The sequence below is a fragment of the Bufo gargarizans genome, chromosome 3, assembly GCF_014858855.1.
Source record: "Bufo gargarizans isolate SCDJY-AF-19 chromosome 3, ASM1485885v1, whole genome shotgun sequence".
NCBI lineage: Eukaryota > Metazoa > Chordata > Amphibia > Anura > Bufonidae > Bufo > Bufo gargarizans.
In genome coordinates this window covers 301,074,929-301,097,077 of record NC_058082.1, presented here as the reverse complement: position 1 = coordinate 301,097,077, position 22,149 = coordinate 301,074,929, and the positions used below count along the sequence as shown (strand labels likewise).

Below are 22,149 nucleotides of genomic sequence, written 5' to 3'. Positions count from 1 at the left end.
TTTTGCCCTCATGCATTCTGCCCTAATCCACTCAGAATGCATCAGTTTGCCTCCGATCAGTTTCGATTGCGCTCTGGAGGTGGACACCAAAACGCTGCCTGCAGGGTTTTGCTCTCCGCTTGATGAAACTTAGCCAAACAGATCCTGGCACATGGATCCGTTTTCTCAGACACAATCTGGCACAATAGAAAACGGATCCATCTCCCATTGACTTTCAATGGAGTTCATGATGGATCTGTCTTGGCTATGTTACAGATAATACAAACGGACCCGTTCATGACGGATGTATGCGGTTGAATTTTTGTAATTGATCAGTTTTTGCAGATCCATGACGGATCAGCCCAAAACACGATCGTGAAAGTAGCCTAAGGCAGTGCACAATGCCTTAGGGCATCTAGAACCAGGGCATAAGGGTTGACCCCCTCTCAACTTACATTTCTAGCAGCGGGGCCACCCTTTACGATGTTAGACTGCTTGTGACATTACCACTTGGTCCTCCCTGTGGAGCAACAGCACATGAACCCAAAGACATGGGACATAATGTCTCCTTCCCCTCCCAAGTCTGTGGAGAGAAAAAGGTTAAGGGCACATGCAAGTAATACAATATAATACCTAGGCTTTCTGAACTAACACAAGGCAAAGTGGGACCATTAGTATTAGGCGTCCTCAGAGGCAGTCCATATGAGCAATGAAGCAAGGTGCTAACTATCTAGCTAATGGTATTGAGTCCAAAGTCCATTTAAAAAGTGCATAAGAGGTCACATTGTGCCCATAAAAGAGTCCATACAATGGGCTAAAGTGCTTGAACGTTATAAAAACTTTATAACTTTAGTGCAAGAATATGACAGTCAGGGCTGGTTTTAGACAAAATGTGGCCCTGGGCAAAATCAAAAGAGGGGGCCCACATCTTGTAGTAATGTGCTAAAATCACAGTCCGACACCCAGGCCGATACGCTGTTTGAAGAGCCGGCGCGTGCTGTTCACTGCTGTCCTATAGACATACAGCAGCAGAAAGAGAGAAGGGAGACGGCACGGGCACACAGCGCTCCTCAAACAGCTGACCGTCGGGAGTGCCGGGTGTCAGACACCGCCGATCTAATATTGATGACCTATCTGGTTCACCCGAGGCTGATATGCGATGGTCCTCAGTTTTTTGCAGTTGTACAGGGCACAAAGTTCATAGAACAACTGAGACTCGAATGCGGACCCTTTATCAGTGAGTATCTTGTCAGGACCCCCATACTGCAGAATGAAGCTCTTCCACATGGCAGCTGCTGTAGTTTTAGCAGTTAAGTCCTTTACAGGTGTCTATGATTGTCATAGCATAGGTGTATCCGGATCTGCTGGCTTCCAGTTTCACGTGGTCGACGGCCACGATTTCCAGAGGACTCCTAATCACTATTGGATGAAGGGGGGCTTGCTGATCATGTCTGTAACAGAAGCCTTCTGTTTGTCTGTGGAGACATTTCGTTTAAGTAATGTCGAACCCCGAATGAGGTCTCGTGTGCGGTCGGTCAGAAACGAGGCCTCCAGGAAATTCTTAAACCCCTTCTCTGATTTTTGGATATGGTCCCCATTGTATCCGGACCCTCTCCACGAACGGAGCTTAGGGCCCCTCTTCCACCCGGGCCCCCTAGTTTTTCTGGTCCTTCCAGGAATAATTGAGAATATTCCAAGGTGAAATGTCACCGATGCCGCAAACCCGGACACCGAGTGGCCAATTACCCTTTTGGACCCCCCGATCTTCCTGGAACAACTCACCCCCTGTGTCAACCCCGGCTGCATCATGTACCCCGGCTGTCCACTGCATGGACACGGACACTCACCCTGAGGAATATCTGGGGGTATTGTATGAGGTCAATCCCATTCAGGCTGATTCCAGGGATAATAGACCACAGCACCGACAAGAGGTCAAGCTCGACAGACAGGTCGCCCAAGGATTACGGAACACTGGGGCTACCATTACACTGGTACAGAGGCACTTGATTCCATCCCATAAACTTACGGGCCAAAACTATAGCTGTTCGAGTGGCTGGAGGAGCCGTAATTCGCCTGCCTGCCGCTCGCGTTCACCTAGACTGGGGAGCCGGATCCGGTGTAGTTAAAGTCGGCATAATGGATAACTTACCTGCAGAAGTCCTTCTGGGCAACGATCTGGGCCCCCTCATTTCTGCCTACATCCCCACCTCTACAGCAGTTGCACACCCCGTGACAACCAGGGCCCAAGCTAAAACCGAGCGGACCAGTTCGATCGGGAGCAGAGAGCGGACAGCAGGGAGCACGAAGTCAGCAGCCCCCCACCCCCATCCTAAGTTACCATCAACATCCGGGGTCAAGTTAACAGCGAGTAACCGCCTCCCTGAGTCACCACCTCCGAAGGGAACCACAACCATTTAGGGCTGCAGCTAACGATTATTTTAATAATCGATTAGTTGTCGATAATTTCATCGATTAATCAGGAAAAAACACCAAAATGACAAAAAAAGGGGTTTATATGATTTTACTTGAAAGATTATGTTCAAAGGCCATATTAAAACAAATTGTGAATAGCACTGTTATGGAGGATCTGTGGATAGCACTGTTATGGGGGGATCTGTGGATGGCACTGTTATGGAGGGGATCTGTGGATGACGCACTGTTATGGAGGATCTGTGGATAGCACTGTTATGGGGGGATCTGTGGATGGCACTGTTATGGGGGGATCTGTGGATGACACTGTTATGGAGGGGATCTGTGGATGACGCACTGTTATGGAGGATCTGTGGATAGCACTGTTATGGGGGGATCTGTGGATGGCACTGTTATGGGGGATCTGTGGATGACACTGTTATGGGGGGATCTGTGGATGACACTGTTATGGGGGATCTGGGGATGGCACTGTTATGGAGGATCTGTGGATAGCACTGTTATGGGGGGATCTGTGGATGGCACTGTTATGGGGGATCTGTGGATGACACTGTTATGGGGGATCTGTGGATGACACTGTTATGGGGGATCTGTGGATGGCACTGTTATGGGGGGATCTGTGGATGGCACTGTTATGGGGGGATCTGTGGATGACACTGTTATGGAGGGGATCTGTGGATGGCACTGTTATGGGGGATCTGTGGATAGCACTGTTATGGGGGGATCTGTGGATGGCACTGTTATGGGGGGATCTGTGGATGGCACTGTTATGGGAGGATCTGTGGATGGCACTGTTATGGAGGGGATCTGTGGATGACACTGTTATGGAGGGGATCTGTGGATGGCACTTTTATGGAGGATCTGTGGATAGCACTGTTATGGAGGGGATCTGTGGATGGCACTGTTATGGAGGGGATCTGTGGATGACACTGTTATGGAGGGGATCTGTGGATGGCACTGTTATGGAGGATCTGTGGATAGCACTGTTATGGAGGGGATCTGTGGATGGCACTGTTATGGAGAGGATCTGTGGATGGCACTGTTATGGAGGGGATCTGTGGATGGTACTGTTATGGAGGATCTGTGGATAGCACTGTTATGGAGGGGATCTGTGGATGGCACTGTTATGGAGGGGATCTGTGGATGGCACTGTTATGGGGGGATCTGTGGATGACACACTGTTATGGGGGATCTGTGGGTGGCACTGTTATTCGGGATCTGTGGATGGCACTGTTATGGGGGATCTGTGGATGTCACTGTTATGGGGGATCTGTGGATGGCACTGTAATGAGGGGATCTGTGGATGGCACTGTAATGAGGGGATCTGTGGATGACACTGTTATGGGGGATCTGTGGATGTTGCTGTTATGGGGGATCTGTGGATGGCACTGTTATGGAGGGGATCTGTGGAAGGCGCTGTTATGGGGGGATCTGTGGATGGCGCTGTTATGGGGGGATCTGTGGATGGCACTGTTATGGAGGATCTGTGGGAGGCACTGTTATGGGGGATCTGTGGATGGCGCTGTTATGGGGGATCTGTGGATGGCACTGTTATGGGGGATCTGTGGATGGCACTGTTATGGGGGATCTGTGGATGGCACTGTTATGGGGGATCTGTGGATGGCACTGTTATGGTGGATCTGTGGATGGCGCTGTTATTGGGGGATCTGTGGATGGCACTGTTATGGGGGGATCTGTGGATGGCGCTGTTATAGGGAGGATCTGTGGATGGCACTGTTATGGGGGGATCTGTGGATGGCACTGTTATGGTGGGATCTGTGGATGGCACTGTTATGGAGGGGATCTGTGGATGGCACTGTTATGGAGGGGATCTGTGGATAGCACTGTTATTGGGGATCTGTGGATGGCACGGTTATGGGGAGGGGGACCTGTGGATGACCATGCTATGGGGGGATCTATGGATGACACTCTTATGCTATATGTGTCATCCACAGATCTCCCCTATACCAGTGTCATCCACAGATCCCCCTCCCCATAACAGTGTCATCCAAAGATCCCCCTACCCATAACAGTGTCATCCACAGATCCCCCTCCCCATAACAGTGCCATCCACAGATCCTCCTCCCATAACAGCCCTTGCCCCGCCGCTCACAGCAGTATTCCTTAACCGGCAGTAACTTTTACTTTATATCACTGCATATTTATTACCTTACAATGAAGCTCCAGTAACAGGCAGAGCGGGCATGCACGTCACGTGAGTAAGCCGCCTGAAGTAGGCGGAGCATGCACGTCACGTGAGTAAGCCGCCCGCTCTGCCTGTTACTGGAGCTTCATTGTAAGGTAATAAAGATGCAGTGATTTAAAGTTCAAGGACCCGCAGGCATAGTGCCTGACCGCCCGCTCCCGCCCATATAGCAATGAATCGGCCGATTATTCGATAACGGGATTCGTTGACAACAAATCCCGTTATCGAATATTATCGATAACGTCGATTAATCGTTGCAGCCCTACAACCATTTCTAACACCATTAGCAGCGACGTTGAAACTCAACAGCATCAGCAGCCAGCCGCCCTGGAGAGCAAGTCAAGCCACTGTGGGGGAGAAGAAGGTCATCGCAACCAAGGTTTTGGGCACGTCAAACGGTCTAACGTGCGTAATGGATATGGCTTCATTAACAGGAATGACACCAAGGAAGATGTGTTTGTACACCAAACTGCCATTAAGACGAACAACCCAACGAGGTATCTTTGCAGTGTGGGAGATGGGGAGAGTGTAGAGTTTGATGTAGTGGAGGGAGAGAAGGGTGCAGAGGCAGCCAATGTAACTGGTCCTGGTGGTGTTCCTGTCCAAGGCAGACTGATCTAAACACCGAATAACAGAGACTGGACAGCCCCAAGTTGCCCTGAAAAAAGGTCGAACAGGGTCTGCCAGCGTGTTCCACTAAGAGGGAGCCATGTAACAGAAGCCCTATGTTTGTCAGAAACGAGGCCTCCAGGAAATTCTTTAACCCCTTCTCTGATTTGGGTGATTTTTGGATATGTTGGTCACCCAGATCAGGGCTATCAGGGGATGTCACATTTGTGGATTTTGGGGTACTTTCTAATGCTTTATAAAGAAATGTGGTTTATTCTGCCTGGAGATGATTGGGTTACACACAGTATCTGGCCTAATTATCTCCCAGGCAGAGGGGAGGCATTGTGTGTCCTGTATGGGAATGTCCCGGATTGTATGGTTATTTCCATTGGTCTGTGTGGTTATCACACAGTTCTCCATCAGGTCCAGAGGGGATGTCCCCTTGCATGGGGACTTGTATATAAGGCCAAGTGTGGCACCAATAAAGCAAATCTTCTTACCCTCAACTCGCAGCCTCGTCTCGTATTGTAGGAGCTGTACAACTACTAGGAATCACAACTCGGCCTTGGAAGTCGCTGGAGCAGCTCTACAGCGCCACTCTTGCTAGGTGAGAAGGACATCACCAACGGTTGATACCGTTACAATGTCTTTCTCCTCTAGCCACAGCACAGGTGGGACACTCCCAGCACCAGGTTTCAATGTCACTTCTCATGTAAATTTAGTAGAAATTACATCTGATGGTGGCTTCCGTCTTTTGAGTTCCAAAATGACCAGACCTGTTATTGTACATGCCCATTACCATCTTAGCATCTCTTCGGGGCGCCACTATCTGATGGTGGTGCTCACAGGTGACTGGATCAAGGGTTCTCCTGAGGAGCAGATCTCTTTGTAGAAAGAGTAGTTTCCGTTGTCGGCAGAGGTGAACTAGCTCAGAGTCAGCTCTCCGCTGCTGGATTCTCTCCGGAACACACCCACTGTAAAAATAATCCAACAGTTCTCCGATGACTCTACTCTCTGCTTGTAGATTGAGCCAGAGCGCTTTCTCAACTGGAGGTGAAGGATCACCGGTCTTTGGAGAACTAGTGGCTTTGGAGGCCTGATGCATAGTGTGTAGGGCTTTGTGCTGGGCAAACCGGGAGTAGAACATTGGCATTTCTATATCTTCCTATTGATCACCTGTAGAAATTAGTTCCTTCTGGGCAGGTAGCCTGGACAAGGTGTCAACGTTGTCATTAGTTTTGCCAGTCCGGTACCTAATGGTGAAGTTGAAGTTCACCAGTCTAAAGACCCATCTTTGCTCCAGAGCTCCCAGACACGCAGTTTTCAAGTGAGCCGGCGGATTATTATCGGTGTAGACAGTGAATGGTGTGGCCGCCAGATAATCCTTTATCTTCTTAGTTACAGCTCATACCTAGGCTAGGAATTCCAGTTTAAAAGAGCTATAATTATGGTCATTCCTCTCCTGCTCTCATAAAGACCTGCTGGTATAGGTGATGACTCTTTCAGTTCCAGCTTGTGTCTGAGATAGTACGGCTCCAACACCTTTCTTACTTGCGTCAGTATAGGGGCAGAATGGCAGGCTATAGTCAGGGTAGCCCAGGACTGGTGGCTCTGTAAATTTTTCTTTTAACAGTTGGAAAGCGGTCTCTCACTCTTTTTTCCACTCTAACGGTATCTTAGCATTCTGACAGCCTATAGGATGACCCTTTAAAAGCTCCTGGATAGGCTCCGCAATTTGAGCGAAATGCGGGATAAATCTCCGGTAGTAACTTGCAAATCCGAGAAAGCTCTTGACTTCTCTGACTTAGAAGCTGGCCAGCTTTGTACTGCTGCTATCTTATTTGGGTCCAGTTTCACGCCCTCCGCACTCACAACATGTCCGAGGTACAGTCCTGATCAAAAGTTTAAGACCACTTGAAAAATGGCAAAAAATCCTATTTAGCATGGCTGGATCTTAACAAGGTTCCAAGTAGAGCTTCAACATGCAACAAGAAGAAATGGGAGGGAGACAAAACATTTTTTGAGCATTAAATTTAATGAAAACAACAAATAAACTGAAACAGGCTGTTTTTCAGCTGATCAAAAGTTTAGAACCACATGCCTTTAAAAGGCAAAATCTGTGCAAAGATGTGGATTCATTGTCCTGTTCTGTCAGGTAGTCACACGTTGTGATGGCAAAGGCAAAAAAACTCTCCCTTTTTGAACGTGGTCGGGTTGTTGAACTGCATAAGCAGGGTCTCTCACAGCGCGCCATCGCTGCTGAGGTGGGACGCAGTAAGACAGTCATTTGCAATTTCTTAAATGATCCTGAGGGTTATGGAACAAAAAAGTCAAGTCGAAGACCCCAAAAAATTTGTAAGAGAGCACCAAACATAGGACATTCAAAGGTGGAAGAAAGTTTTATTCTCTGATGAGAAAAAATGTAACCTTGATGGTCCTGATGGTTTCCAACGTTACTGGCATGACAAGCAGATCCCACCTGAGATGTTTTCTACGCGCCACAGTGGAGGGGGCGCCATAATGGTCTGGGGTACTTTTTCCTTCCGTCTGGTTTATGACGAGTTCAGTTACATGGGGTGCGGTCAGTAGGATTTTCTTAAAGGTTTCCAGCACTTCAGTGTAACAGTTGCCGAGTACATTCATCCCCAGAACCACAGGGCAATGGTCATCTTCCGTGTTAAATCTCTTTTATATTATTAAATGATATTCTGCAGGTCATAGAATACAAAATACTAAGAAAGTCATCTTCTTACAATAAACAGCACAATCATTTAGAGGTTTAAATATGATCAATGACAAATTGTTCTAATGCAAACAAACTAGTCTTCATCTGACTGCATTTGGATGTCTACCTCTACAGTGCTAGTGAGATGTGGATCAACAAATTTGAAAAAACAGAACAATAATTACAGGGGTAAAAAGCAAAAGAGAGAGTAAAAAAAGGTTTGGGAGGTAAGGGGAGGGGGTTAAAGGGTATGGGTTGCACTAGTTCTTCGTAGGGTGCAAGTAGAAAACTATAGATAAAATATGTTTCAAGGCTATGTAAGAGCCAGGTGGGATGTGACCATGAACTTGGATTGCATCCAGGGATCCCAAATTTTGAGGAAGGATGTTCTGGTCATAGCTTCCCAGTGAGCTAACTCCTCTAGTCGAAGTATTTGATTGACCTTAGTCTTGTAGGGTTGGAGGCCTTGGGAATGTTGGCATTAACAATTTAGCTGCAGATAGTAATAATGTGGGTAGATTGAGTTTCCGTGGCGTAAAAGAGGAGGTTGGGCTCCACAGAAGAACCAACTGAGGAGTCAATGTGAGCTTACTTCGTTTTAATGGTTTATGCTATTTTCGATCGCTTCCCAATAATCTTTGATAAGAGGGCAATGCCACCAATGGTGAGATAAGGTGCCTCTGCCAGATCTACATCTCAAGCAGGTATCTGGGATCCTGGGATTAATTGTGTGGAGAAAAACCAGGGTTTTGTACCAACGTGTTAATAATTTAAAAGAGTTCTTGAAGCTTTACACAGAGTGATAAGCAATGTAATCTGGAGAGCAGAAAATGTAATTATGGATCAGAGAAGGTCATACCCAATTCCTCTTCCCATTTAGACACATATTGGGGTTTAAATTGAGAATCATTGGTTAAAAGCCAATTATAGAGAAAAGAAAGATCTTTGGAGTGAGGCGACTGTTATAATAAGTGCAATTCTAGCCAAGTATCCTGACGTGTGGAGGGCAGTTTCTTGTAAGCAGTTGTACAGATATAAACTATCGGTGTGGTACTGAAAAGCAGGAAGGGCTCAACCCCATATGCAGTGGCGCATCTATACAGGGGGGCAGATCCTGCACTTGTGGTCCGCTGCTAATGGCAATGCGTAATGGCAAAAATGCATACAATGGAGGATGCCCGCAACGGACCACAAGTACCACAATAGACATCCTACACAGGATAGCAAATGTGAGGATGTGATAAACAATAAAACAAAATAACAATAACTTTTACAAAGACAGGTGCACTCTACGGTCTTACTAAACCCTCATACTGATGTAAAATTTTGAGATTAGCCAACATATCCTACTATGGAGGACATGTCTGAGCCCAAGCACCGCGCCAAGGTTTCTCAAGTAGCTCGGGACCTAACGCTAAACCTACCTGTGCCGTATGGGCAATACCAGGAGCCTGTGGGCAAATTACAGGAGCGCAAGGTTCGACTCACAGCAAACTCCCGGGTACCCAGTTAGGTTTCGCATTAGGTCCCGAGCTACTTGAGAAACCTTGGGGCGGTGCTCGGGTTCAGACATGTCCTCCACAGTAGGATATGTTGGCTAATCTCTCAATTTTACATCAGTATGAAGGTTGGGTAAGACCGCAGAGTGCACCTGTCTTTGTAAAAGTTATTGTTAAGCAGTTTTACAAACCGAGTCGAAGTCGCTGTACAAAGTTGGGAAAGATGAATTTTGGTCTTTTGTAGTAAAATGTCTGATGTGGGAATAGTATCTGTGTAAAATATATCTGCTACTGTAATGTTAGAAAGCTGTTTCCAGAAGTCTGAGGAGGTTCTTATACCTGGGTTAACATACTTCGGTAGGAGGCTCAAAGGCATTTCAGGCGATGGGGAGGAGATCAGAGCTGTTTGTTTATTGATCTTTTGGCACACATCGGCAATATATGAGGGTGATATCTGGCTGGTTTAGAGATGCCTCAACAACAGCAGCAGTCTGCCAGGGTGAAAAGATGGTTTTCAATGTAGGCATATAGATTAGATGGTGGGTTCAACGTGACTGTGATCCATCTACTAAGCTGGTTCGCTTTATAATAGGTGAGAAGGTCTGAGAGCCCAAAACCTCCAAACTTTTGTTTGTGTTTCAGAAGTCTAAAGGGAAGTCTAGGGCCAAGTCTACAGGCCAAGTGTATTTAGATTGGAGCTGAAGTTGGCGTGCCTGATGTAGTGGAAGCTTTATATTTAGAATTTCCGATTTGCTAAAGTTGACTTTAAAGTTCAACAGACTTCCATATTGTTCCAGCAGAGCAGACAAACATGGAAGAGACTGCAGAGGGTTTGTGGTCAATATCAGCAAATCATCTCTGAAAGCCGCAATGGTGTGTGTGAAAGATCCCACCCGATATCCCTGTATCCGAGGGTACTGTCAAAGTGTCTGAATTAGGGTTTCCATTACTAGTACATACAATGAAGGGGACAATGGACAACCCTGCCTGGTACCATTTTTTATGTGAAAGTTCGAAGAATAGATTCCATTCACTTTTATTTTCGCCTTGGGTTTTTCATATAGTGTAAGTATAGCATTAATAACTATATTAGGGAATTGGAACCGCCGGAGAGTTGCAATCACATATGGCCAACTAACCCTATCAACCACTTTCTCAGTGTCTGTGCTTCAAAGAAGAAGAAGTGTTTCAGTAGACCTAGCATGTGAAATTATAGGTATAACCCTAGCAGTATTATCTTTAACGAACCCTGTTTGTTCGGCACCAATAATCCTGGGCAATATAGGACTCAGTCTATATGCTAAGGCTTTAGCCCACCACTTTAGTTCTGCGTTGAGAAGAGATATCTACCTGTAGCTGCTGCATAGAGTAGGATCTTTGCCACCCTTAGGTAATATAGTTATATGGACTTCTAGAGATTGCGGTGGCCAGGTATCTCCTCCCAACAGGGCATTACACACTTTGGTAAAACGCGGCAGCAGAGAAGATTTAAACTTTTTATAGTAGTGGATGGAGAAGCCGTCCGGGCCTGGTGACTTACCCGATGGGATAGACTGTAGTACCTTACCCAGTTCTGAAGGTGTGAAGGGTTGCGTCAAGGAGATTATCTGTCTCTGAAATGGAAGGAAGATTGAGTGAGTCTACAAACTTGTCGATAGATCTCGGGGAGGGTGTCGACACTGGGGAAGCTGGTTTCCAATGTAGATTATAAAGTTTAGAATAAAAATCTTGAAATGCCTGGGTAATTGATTTTAAATCAGTGGATAAGGATCCTTGCGTTGTGCGGATTTTAGTAATATATGATTTTTCTTTTTTGTTTTACCATTGCTAACATAATCTTATTGCATTTATCTCCATGGCCATAGTATTTGAACTTGGACATGTGGAATAGCTTAGCCGTGTGAATATTAAGGATGTTTTTAATCTTAGTTCCAATTACCTTTTATGGATGTTTAATAGTTTAGAGGCTTGGAACATTAGGGAGTCAAGAAGGGCATATCTTTGTTTCTTTAGTCGGTGTGGCGAAACAGTGTTTTGGAGGGGGCTGTTTGCCAGCCGCCTGCCCTGGGATTATGGTCCCTTAAGTTATTGGGTCTTAAGGCACTTGGGACGGAGCCCTCTGTCCCTGGACTGCATCCTCTGCCTTACTTGCTTGGATGAAGCACATGGTGAGAACAATAGATAGCGGCCATTTTAACTCACAGACACTGTTCTGAATTTTCAACACGGTGCTATCTTGCCTGTATTTGGTGCACAGAGACATCATTCAGTAGTTTGAAACTACCAAACAGGGGACACATTTATTAGTGACTATTTTCGGTATAACTTGTATATTTTCAGTGTAACTGTATCTTCCAAACTACTGAACGGATGTGGGTGAATTTTGGATATGTGGTTCACCCAGATCCCCCGGTTCCGAGGATATATTGGTTATGGGGTTATTGCATGTTTTGGGGTTCCTGTGATATGTTTTATAAAACTGTATTTCTCTGCCTTTGATAATTATATTCGCCAGTGTGTTCAATAATCATCACCGGCAGAGGGGAGGATTTTGTGTGGGTGTGTTTCTATTGTCCCATTGTGTGTTTAAATGGTGATGTCTGTCCTGTTGTCTCCACATGTGTATTGGCGACTTCCCTTTGTCCTGAGAGATAATTGGATTGCCCTCGGTTGTCTCCGGGACAGAGAGGAGGAAACCATGATGCATTGTGGGGATGTGTTGTATCTGTCCTGTATTTGCAACAACTGTAATAAAAACCAGGCTGGGTGTGCCAGCACGTCAGACCACTGCTTGACCCTCAACACGGAGCCTTGTCTCGTTATTGGGGGGATTCCCTGTATGCTGTTAGAGACTGATTGCCAGGAGTGTAAGCTGATTGTATGCTTTTCCTGTTCGTCTGCTGGCAGCTATTCGCGAGGTTCCAGTTTGGAGTGCTATTTTGTATCCAGTTCGGGAGTTTGGTGTTCTGCAGTAGCTGTGCCTGTCTCTCAGAAAGGGGCATATCGCCTAAACGGATTTTAACCCCTTGTCTGCTGAAACGGTCCGTTACAATTGGTGGCAAGCAGGCGGGATCGTTCCTACAGCCAGAAGGACAGCTACAGGAGACACCATTTCTTTGGATTTTACAACTTAAGGGCAACGCATGTCTCAGTACAGCGACCCTAAAAGCACCAGGATGGAACCAGCAGTGGAGTACAGATACTCTGTTGAGGAATTTGACCGTATGATGTGGTTGCGGCTGAACTTCTTCGGACCCAATCCAGCTGAGAAATACGTAAAGTTCGTGAGGAGTCTAGTGTTCAAGACCCTACTATACTGGGCAGAAGGTGACGGTCAGCTGCCACGTTGGGTGGACCTCCATCGGAAGTTACAGTTGCGGGACAGAGGGAGCCCAGTCTCCATTCCCCAGCGGCAGGCTGAGTTACAGGGGGCAGAGACAGTCGGTCCTGTCCCCCAGCGGCAGAGTGTCCAGCAGGGAATAAAAAGCCCAGTCTCCTTTCCCCAGCAGCAGATTGAGTTGTTGGGAATTGGGAGCCCAGTCTCCATCCCACAGCAACAGAAGGATTTGTTGGGAACTGGGAGCCTAGTCTCCATTCCCCAGCGGAAGCTTAACGCACCAGGGGGAGACAGTAAGCCCCACAACTGTGCAGATGGGACCGTGGTCTCTGCACTCACAGCACAGGGGGTAGGGACAGTCGGTCCTGTCCCCCAGCAACAGGGTTGTTTAGCCGAAGAGGAGACAGTCGGTCTCACCCTCAAACAACCAGATCTCCAGCCATCTCCGCAGGGATACCAGGAGGAGGAGGTAAGCGAGCCCTCCCCTTCCCAGCTACTTCCCAACCGAGTTCTGGGGGCAGGGGATGAGCCTGCAATACCCACTGATCCCTTCCCAGCGGAAGAGCTGGCATCAGGGCAGAGAGCCGCTAGCCTCTGCTCCACCGACCCCCTTGTTACAGGACTGGCTTGTACCCCCCTCACCCCAGCAGAAGAGCTGGCATCAGGGCAGAGCGCAGTCGGCCTCTGCCCTCCCCTATCCTCTTGTCCAGAGACTGACTTCCCACAGGCATCCCCAGCGGAAGAGCTGGCATCTGGGCAGAGCGCAGTCGGCCTCTGCCCACCAAGTACCTACAGCTCCAAGCTGGAGAACCACAAAGCAAGGAGTAGCAGATGCACACTCAACAGCTGGGGACATACAGAACAGAGCCAGGCCCCAAGATTCAACAGGTCCAGTATTGGGTTGTGGGTGGGCTGCCAGACTAACTCAGGTACCGACCGGCGTGAGGTCAGGTATCTGGTTAGTCTTCCCTGGGGGGGGGGAGATGTGTGGTGAAACCAACCTCGCCACGGTGTTTTGGAGGGGGCTGTTTGCCAGCCTCCTGCCCTGGGATTATGGTCCCTTAAGTTATTGGGTCTTAAGGCACTTGGGACGGAGCTCTCTGTCCCTGGATTGCATCATTTGCCTTACTTGCTTGGATGAAGCACATGGTGAGAACAATAGATAGCGGCCATTTTAACTCACAGACACTGTTCTGACTTTTCAACACGGTGCTATCTTGCCTGTATTTGGTGCACAGAGACATCATTCAGTAGTTTGAAACTACCAAACAGGGGACACATTTATTAGTGACTATTTTCTGTATAACTTGTATATTTTCAGTGTAACTGTATCTTCCAAACTACTGAACGGATGTGGGTGAATTTTGGATATGTGGTTCACCCAGATCCCCCGGTTCCGAGGATATATTGGTTATGGGGTTATTGCATGTTTTGGGGTTCCTGTGATATGTTTTATAAAACTGTATTTCTCTGCCTTTGATAATTATATTCGCCAGTGTGTTCAATAATCATCACCGGCAGAGGGGAGGATTTTGTGTGGGTGTGTTTCTATTGTCCCATTGTGTGTTTAAATGGTGATGTCTGTCCTGTTGTCTCCACATGTGTATTGGTGATCTCCCTTTGTCCTGAGAGATAATTGGATTGCCCTCGGTTGTCTCTGGGACAGAGAGGAGGAAACCATGATGCATTGTGGGGATGTGTTGTATCTGTCCTGTATTTGCAACAACTGTAATAAAAACCAGGCTGGGTGTGCCAGCACGTCAGACCACTGCTTGACCCTCAACACGGAGCCTTGTCTCGTTATTGGGGGGATTCCCTGTATGCTGTTAGAGACTGATTGCCAGGAGTGTAAGCTGATTGTATGCTTTTCCTGTTTGTCTGCTGGCAGCTATTCGCGAGGTTCCAGTTTGGAGTGCTATTTTGTATCCAGTTCGGGAGTTTGGTGTTCTGCAGTAGCTGTGCCTGTCTCTCAGAAAGGGGCATATCGCCTAAACGGATTTAAACCCCTTGTCTGCTGAAACGGTCCGTTACAGTCGGCTTCCAATGGATATCAACTCTCCCCGTATGACGGCCTTATGTGCCTCCCAAATAATAGGTCGTGGTGTCTGTGGGATATCATTAGTCTCAAAATAGCTATTGAGGCAATCCAGTATTGACTGGGATACTGCTGGTTCCTCTATTAAGGGCTCGTTCAGTCTCCAACACCAAGCCCCTTTTGGTAGGTCAGGAGAAGTAATGGTAATTGATACAGGGCTGTGGTCGGAGAGTAGAATGTCGCCAATATCTGCTTTGTGAATTTGGGCATGTAGGTTTGTGAAAGGAAGGTGTAGTCCAGTCTGTGATAGGTGTCATGGGCATCTGAATAGGAGGTATAGTTGTTTGTGTTGGAGAATAGCAATCTCGAGACATCTACCAAATGTAGGTCTTGTAGGGTACTGTTGAGGCGTCTCAGAGACCGGTAGGAGATATGAGAGGCACCGGTGGAGTCTAGGATAGGGTTTACAGAGAGATTAAAGTCACCACCAACTATCTTTATTTCGTCTGCAAACTACCCAAATTTTTGCAATGTCTGCGTGAGCCATTTTACTTGGTGTGTATTCGGAGCATATAGGCTTACAATAGAGTATACGGAGTTACCCATTCTCCCCCTAATGAAGAGATGTCTACCATCTGGATCCACAGTTTCTGTGATGAGCTGGAAAGGAATGTTAGCGTTAATAGCAATAGCAACTCCCCTAGAGGCTGTAGTGTACGTACTATGGTACCATGTAGAGAAGTGCTTATGGGGAAGAGCAGGTATTTTAGACGTCTTAAAGTGTGTTTCCTGTAAGAGTGCAAGATACACTTTATAGGTTCACAGATAGTGGAAGATTTGGCTTTTTTTTTGCAGGATATTAAGTCCTTTAACAATAAAAGGACATTACCTTAAATTCAGCCATAGTAAGAAACAATAGTAAGACGGCCAACATTGTGTAAGAACCAGTGCAAAGTAATTGTATGGGTAGGTCGATATGAGGGGGGGGGGGGGGAGGGAGAGGAAAAGGAGGAGAGCAGAGTAAGAAAGAGCTGTAACACCAAGACATTGATGTCAACAGCAGCATCAAGGTTAATCGAGGGCCAATAACATGCAACAGGGCCCGTATTAGAAAATGGCAGATGAAAAAGAAAGCATTATAAAACAATGACTGAAATGAAGTGAGCATTACTATGGTCACTAAATAGGGCTAACCCTGACCAACTAGCAGTTCTAAAGAGTAAACCTAGAGAAGGTAGATAGATCTGTTACCAACATCCTACAGATGAGTAACTTCTGAAGAATAAACCGCGCCGCGCACATATCCACAATAGGTTGAGTAAAAACATATTGTGGGTAATATAATCCCTTTAAAAAAAAAAAAAGAAAAGAAAAGGATATCAGGAACAAGAAAATGTTTCTTCCGGAGAGTTCAAGTGTTGTCCAGCGGCACATGTCTTGAGGTGAATCTCCCAGTTTTCTTTTTCGATCTTGTAGAATGATCAACTACTTCCCATGGGGTGGGATGAGCACCCAAAGTGATTGTGAGGAGGTCTTGACCCATGGCCCAGTCCGATACGCGGAGATGAGAAGCTTCTAAAGCATCAAGAAGCGGCGTTAGTTCTGCGTGTTCTTGGATGGTGAATCTTTTACCATCTACGGACAAAGTGAGACCAAACAGGAACAGCCATCTATAAGGAATTCTTCTATCACGTAGCAGATCTGTCAATGGTTCGAGAGTCCTTCTTTTGTTGAGAGTACTGGCAGCTAGATCCTGAAAAAGAGATATATCACTGCCTTCAAAAGAGATCGCTCTACTGTCCCTGACTCTAAAGTCCAGTAATCTACAGATGATGTCACACGGGGGTTCAGTAGGTTTAGGTCTCGCGCGTAGAGCCCTATGAGCTCTTTCTATAATTATTTATTCCGGATAGTCGTCCCCTAGTAGAGACATGAAGAGGCGTTTCACAGTATCCGATATTGATTCTGGTGGGATTGTTTCAGGTAGGCCTCGAATTCTCAAGTTGTTTCTGCGACCTCTGTTTTTATGGTCTTCTAAGTGATCATAAGCAACATTGAGGTAATTCTGTCAAGATTGGGGTTAGCGACTTCCTCTGTGTGCTCACAAATAGCTTTTTGAATGTTTTCCAAACTGTCCACTCTCGCGCCAATTTGCCTCATATCTTGTTTAATGTCACTGACATCTTAGGCTAGGGGCTCTAAGGCTTTGGCCAGAGATTTTTGCAAAAAGGCACGAGAAATAGATAAGGCAGAAGTTATAGAGGTGTCATCCGTGTCGGTATGGTCCACCTCAGAGTCTTCACGAGGGTGCTGTACTTCCTGGGAGCATGACATTTTGGGAGCGGGAGGGGTGGATCTTTGGGGTTGACCACCCTCTCTAATCACATATTTTCCGAACTTGACCATCTTGTCAATTAGTGTTGGTGGTCGATAACTAGTTGGTTTGGGGTAAAAAGCTGAGGTCACATGGGTGTTTATGCCATAATGAATACAAAAATATCAGATTAGTGAAGCACTTAAGGTGTTAAAAAAAAGTGGGCTTTCATTAAGGTTTGTGAAGTAAAATGAGATAGATGGCCACTAGATGGCAGTGTGGATCTATAGCCAGCGGGAGATGGTGTTTTGTGAAAACCTCCAGCAATGCTTGGGGTTTAGGGTGGCCACTTGCAGAGCCCCAAAAAAGAGGATATCATACCGGGGACAGTGGCGCATAATGGTACAACATACTACATGCCCAGGTTATGTCAGCATAGTCCATGTCATTATATACAGGAGATGCCCAGGTTATACCAGCATGGTCCATAAAACTAAATACAAGAAGATGTATGACTTATACAAGGCCAGCTGACAGTAATATATAATTAAAGTATGCAGAAAATGTATTAATCTCTATACATATCCCCATAAAATATCTAAAACAAAAAGAGTAATAAAACAATCAAGATATACAATGGCATATAATAATCAAACAATCAAAGTATTCAGTGGCATATGGTGCATAACATTTCAGATGGTTCAGATTGCACACCTGGACTTTTATATATTATCTATTACTAAATGCAACCGTTTGTAAATGCAAAAAGGAGTCTCCTTTATATCTCTGTCCCAGGGTAGAAAAGTGAATGTCACTTCAGGTGCTAATGTTGCACTTATCACAGAAACGCAATATGTTCATATATCATCCGATAAATTCAAGTGATACTGTGCTTAAAGTCTCTCTTTAGATATCCTTTAAAAATAAAGGTAAAATCTTTATCACTGTTCGGCTTACCGTATGGTGCCAGTTGTCTCCCGATCGCTTGGTACGGAGCTTTGAGTATTTGCCGGCGTGCTCGTTATTCTCCTTGAGCCAAGCAGGTTTAGATCTCGCTGGAGTTCCAAAGATCGCGGGAGTTCACACTCTATACTGCGAATTCCTTCGATATAAAGATCGAGGAGAAGAATATTTGTTCCTTTTCTTTTCTTCAATAATTTTTCTGTATGGCCATACAGTTTATAGGAGGACTTTCAATGCGGGTACGTCCACTTGTTTCACCAAACGCGTTTCGGGTAGATTCACTCTCCCTTCCTCAGTGGTCAAGTGTTTGCCCGCCTAGCCTCCATTTTTATACTCTCTTTGATTAAATCAAGATCGCAAGCACCTGCTATTCAAGCTGTTTTCAATTAGCAAAGGAATAATCCTATAGTGCGTTTTCTTCATATTTCTCCTTGCGTTTTTCATGCGTTTTTTTCAGAGCATATGCGTTTTTTTGCCCAGATGTGATATACCACTGTATGTCATAAAAACCTTATATATGGTTGCTTATGGTCCTAAACACCAATTGTTTCACAATAATGGTGACCAAATAAAATTACATATATAACCATAATAATGCCATATAAATACTGTTCACATATGAATATTAAAATAAATTACTATAAAATTTACTTATAAAATTTATATAAGATTATAACATTAAAATGGAATGGAATTTGATAGATGAGAATGGGTGGGTATCTCGAAACTAAGGGCACGTCGCAGCGCCGATAAATGGCCTGGCATGAGACGTGCCATCGGTGACCAGACATCCAGTCCTTTTGGTTGTAAGGATGCAAATTCATAGATGCGTCGGGATTCTATCCTAGACATTTGTCTAATATAGTCTCCGCCCCTCCAGTGTTTTTCCACCTTCTCCAGTGCCACGACCATCAAACTAGATGGATCCTGTTTGTGCACATCTTTATAATGTTTTGATAGGGAGTGTTTATCATACCCCTTCTTTATATTCGCCATATGTTCAGCCACTCTCTTTTTTAGTGGTCTTTTTGTGCGCCCTATATATTGTCTATTGCAAGGGCACTGGAGAAGGTAAATAACCCCGGTGGAGTCGCATGTGAGACAGTCTTCTATCTCCCACTTAAAGTTATTTTGAGTTGAGGAGACAGTAGTCGTCAGACGGGGTTTCTTGTTCAATCTACAGCCTATGCATCTTCCGCATTTATAAAAACCCTTCAAGTTTAGCCAAGTTCCCGAAAAGCTCATCTTATTCTGTTTCCATGGTTTTACAGTAGGAGCCACTTTAATACCTAGATTGGGTGCCTTAGTAAAGGTAATTGATGGAACAGTTGGGAGCAGATGTCCTATGGTTTTATCACTCAAAATATGATGCCAATGAGTTTTAATAATTTTCTGAATCTTCCTATAATTCTCATTAAATGGAAGAATTACTCTTAGAGCATCTTCCTTACTTTGTTCCTTTTCCTTTTCCTTTTCATTTTGATCTTCCTTTCCAAAAAACTCCCTTCTCTCTAGTTTCCTAGTTTGATTAAGTGACTCCTCCACTAACTCCTCAGGATATTATTTTTCAATAAATTGTTTTTTCATTTCAATGGCCTCTATCTCAAAGATGTGTCCCTCTGTGCAGTTTCGTTTTATCCTACGAAACTGACCAGATGGGATATTTGTCAGCCATCTTGGCAAATGGCAACTCGAGAAGTCAATATAGCTATTTCTGGTTGTAGGTTTGCGGAATGTCTCACATATTATTTTTTTTTTTCCAGATCTCGTAATCAATAAGTCTAGGAATTCGGTCCTTTCCTGTATATTTGAAGTAAAGACCAGATTTAAGTGGTTATTATTAATTATTATAATTAATTACCTCTAGGAATGCGTCTAGTTCATCTTTACCCTGCTTCCAGATGAAGATTACATCATCAATGTATCGTCGCCATAGGGCCAGATCCACCCCCAGCCTCGGTCCGACCTGGTTATACTCCCACTCGGCCAGAAATAGATTTGCGTAGCTGGGGCGAATCTGGTCCCCATGGCGGTACCCAGTTTCTGCAAGAAGAACTCCCCCTCAAAGAAGAAGTAGTTGTGACTCAAGATATACTCTATTCCTTCTGTTATAAAGTCCCTCTTAATTATTCCATAGGAACCATCTCTTGTTAATTGTGATTTAACAGCATCAATTCCTTGATGGTGGTCAATCACAGTGTATAATGATTGGATATCAAGTGTACCCATAATCCATTCAGAGTGTACATCTAAATTTTCCAAAATCTGTATGATTTGGGTCGTATCCTTGATATAGGAACTGTTTTTTTTAACCACTGGTTGTAATTGGACGTCTATGTATTTAGACAGGTTGGACGTGATGGATCCAATCCCCGAGACAATTTGGCGTCCTGGAGGAGGACGTCTGTTCCTATATCAAGGATACAACCCAAATCATACAGATTTTGGAAAATTTAGATGTACACTCTGAATGGATTATGGGTACACTTGATATCCAATCATTATACACTGTGATTGACCACCATCAAGGAATTGATGCTGTTAAATCACAATTAACAAGAGATGGTTCCTATGGAATTATTAAGAGGGACTTTATAACAGAAGGAATAGAGTATATCTTGAGTCACAACTACTTCTTCTTTGAGGGGGAGTTCTTCTTGCAGAAACTGGGTACCGCCATGGGGACCAGATTCGCCCCCAGCTACGCAAATCTATTTCTGGCCGAGTGGGAGTATAACCAGGTCGGACCAAGGCTGGTGGTGGATCTGGCCCTATGGCGATGATACATTGATGATGTAATCTTCATCTGGAAGCAGGGTAAAGATGAACTAGAGGCATTCCTAGAGGTAATTAATAATAACCACTTAAATCTGGTCTTTACTTCAAATATACAGGAAAGGACCGAATTCCTAGACTTATCGATTACGAAATCTGGAAATAAATATATATGTGAGACATTCCGCAAACCTACAACCAGAAATAGCTATATTGACTTCTCGAGTTGCCATTTGCCAAGATGGCTGACAAATATCCCCTCTGGTCAGTTTCGTAGGATAAAACGAAACTGCACAGAGGGACACATCTTTGAGATAGAGGCCATTGAAATGGAAAAACAATTTATTGAAAAAGAATATCCTGAGGAGTTAGTGGAGGAGTCACTTAATCAAACTAGGAAACTAGAGAGAAGGGAGTTTTTTGGAAAGGAAAATCAAAATGAAAAGGAAAAGGAACAAAGTAAGGAAGATGCTCTAAGAGTAATTCTTCAATTTAATGAGAATTATAGGAAGATTCAGAAAATTATTAAAACTCATTGGCATCATATTTTGAGTGATAAAACCATAGGACATCTGCTCCCAACTGTTCCATCAATTACCTTTACTAAGGCACCCAATCTAGGTATTAAAGTGTCTCCTACTGTAAAACCATGGAAACAGAATAAGATGAGCTTTTCGGGAACTTGGCTAAACTTGAAGGGTTTTTATAAATGCGGAAGATGCATAGGCTGTAGATTGAACAAGAAACTCCGTCTGACGACTACTGTCTCCTCAACTCAAAATAACTTTAAGTGGGAGATAGAAGACTGTCACACATGCGACTCCACCGGGGTTATTTACCTTCTCCAGTGCCCTTGCAATAGACAATATATAGGGCGCACAAAAAGACCACAAAAAAAGAGAGTGGCTGAACATATGGCGAATATAAAGAAGGGGTATGATAAACACTCCCTATCAAAACATTATAAAGATGTGCACGTCTCATGCCAGGCCGTTTATCGGCGCTGCGACGTGCCCTTAGTTTCGAGATACCCACCCATTCTCATCTATCAAATTCCATTCCATTTTAATGTTATAATCTTATATAAATTTTATAAGTAAATTTTATAGTAATTTATTTTAATATTCATATGTGAACAGTATTTATATGGCATTATTATGGTTATATATGTAATTTTATTTGGTCACCATTATTGTGAAAAAATTGGTGTTTAGGACCATAAGCAACCATATATAAGGTTTTTATGACATACAGTGGTATATCACATCTGGGCAAAAAAA

The 22,149-nt window shown here is 44.8% G+C and overlaps 1 protein-coding gene and 1 long non-coding RNA gene across 3 annotated transcripts in view; one reads left to right on the top strand and one right to left on the bottom strand.

The window, feature by feature from the left end:
- The window catches only part of LOC122932497 (Fc receptor-like protein 5), a 133,627-nt gene that overhangs the window by 4,952 nt on the left and 106,526 nt on the right, over window positions 1-22,149 (top strand). The gene's annotated exons all lie outside the window — the stretch shown is intronic.
- On the bottom strand, window positions 7,660-18,159 carry LOC122932498. The gene is made up of 3 exons (XR_006388310.1): window positions 18,089-18,159; window positions 10,986-11,058; window positions 7,660-7,929 (listed from the first exon to the last, which is right to left on the bottom strand). It is a non-coding gene; the product is annotated as an uncharacterized LOC122932498 (long non-coding RNA).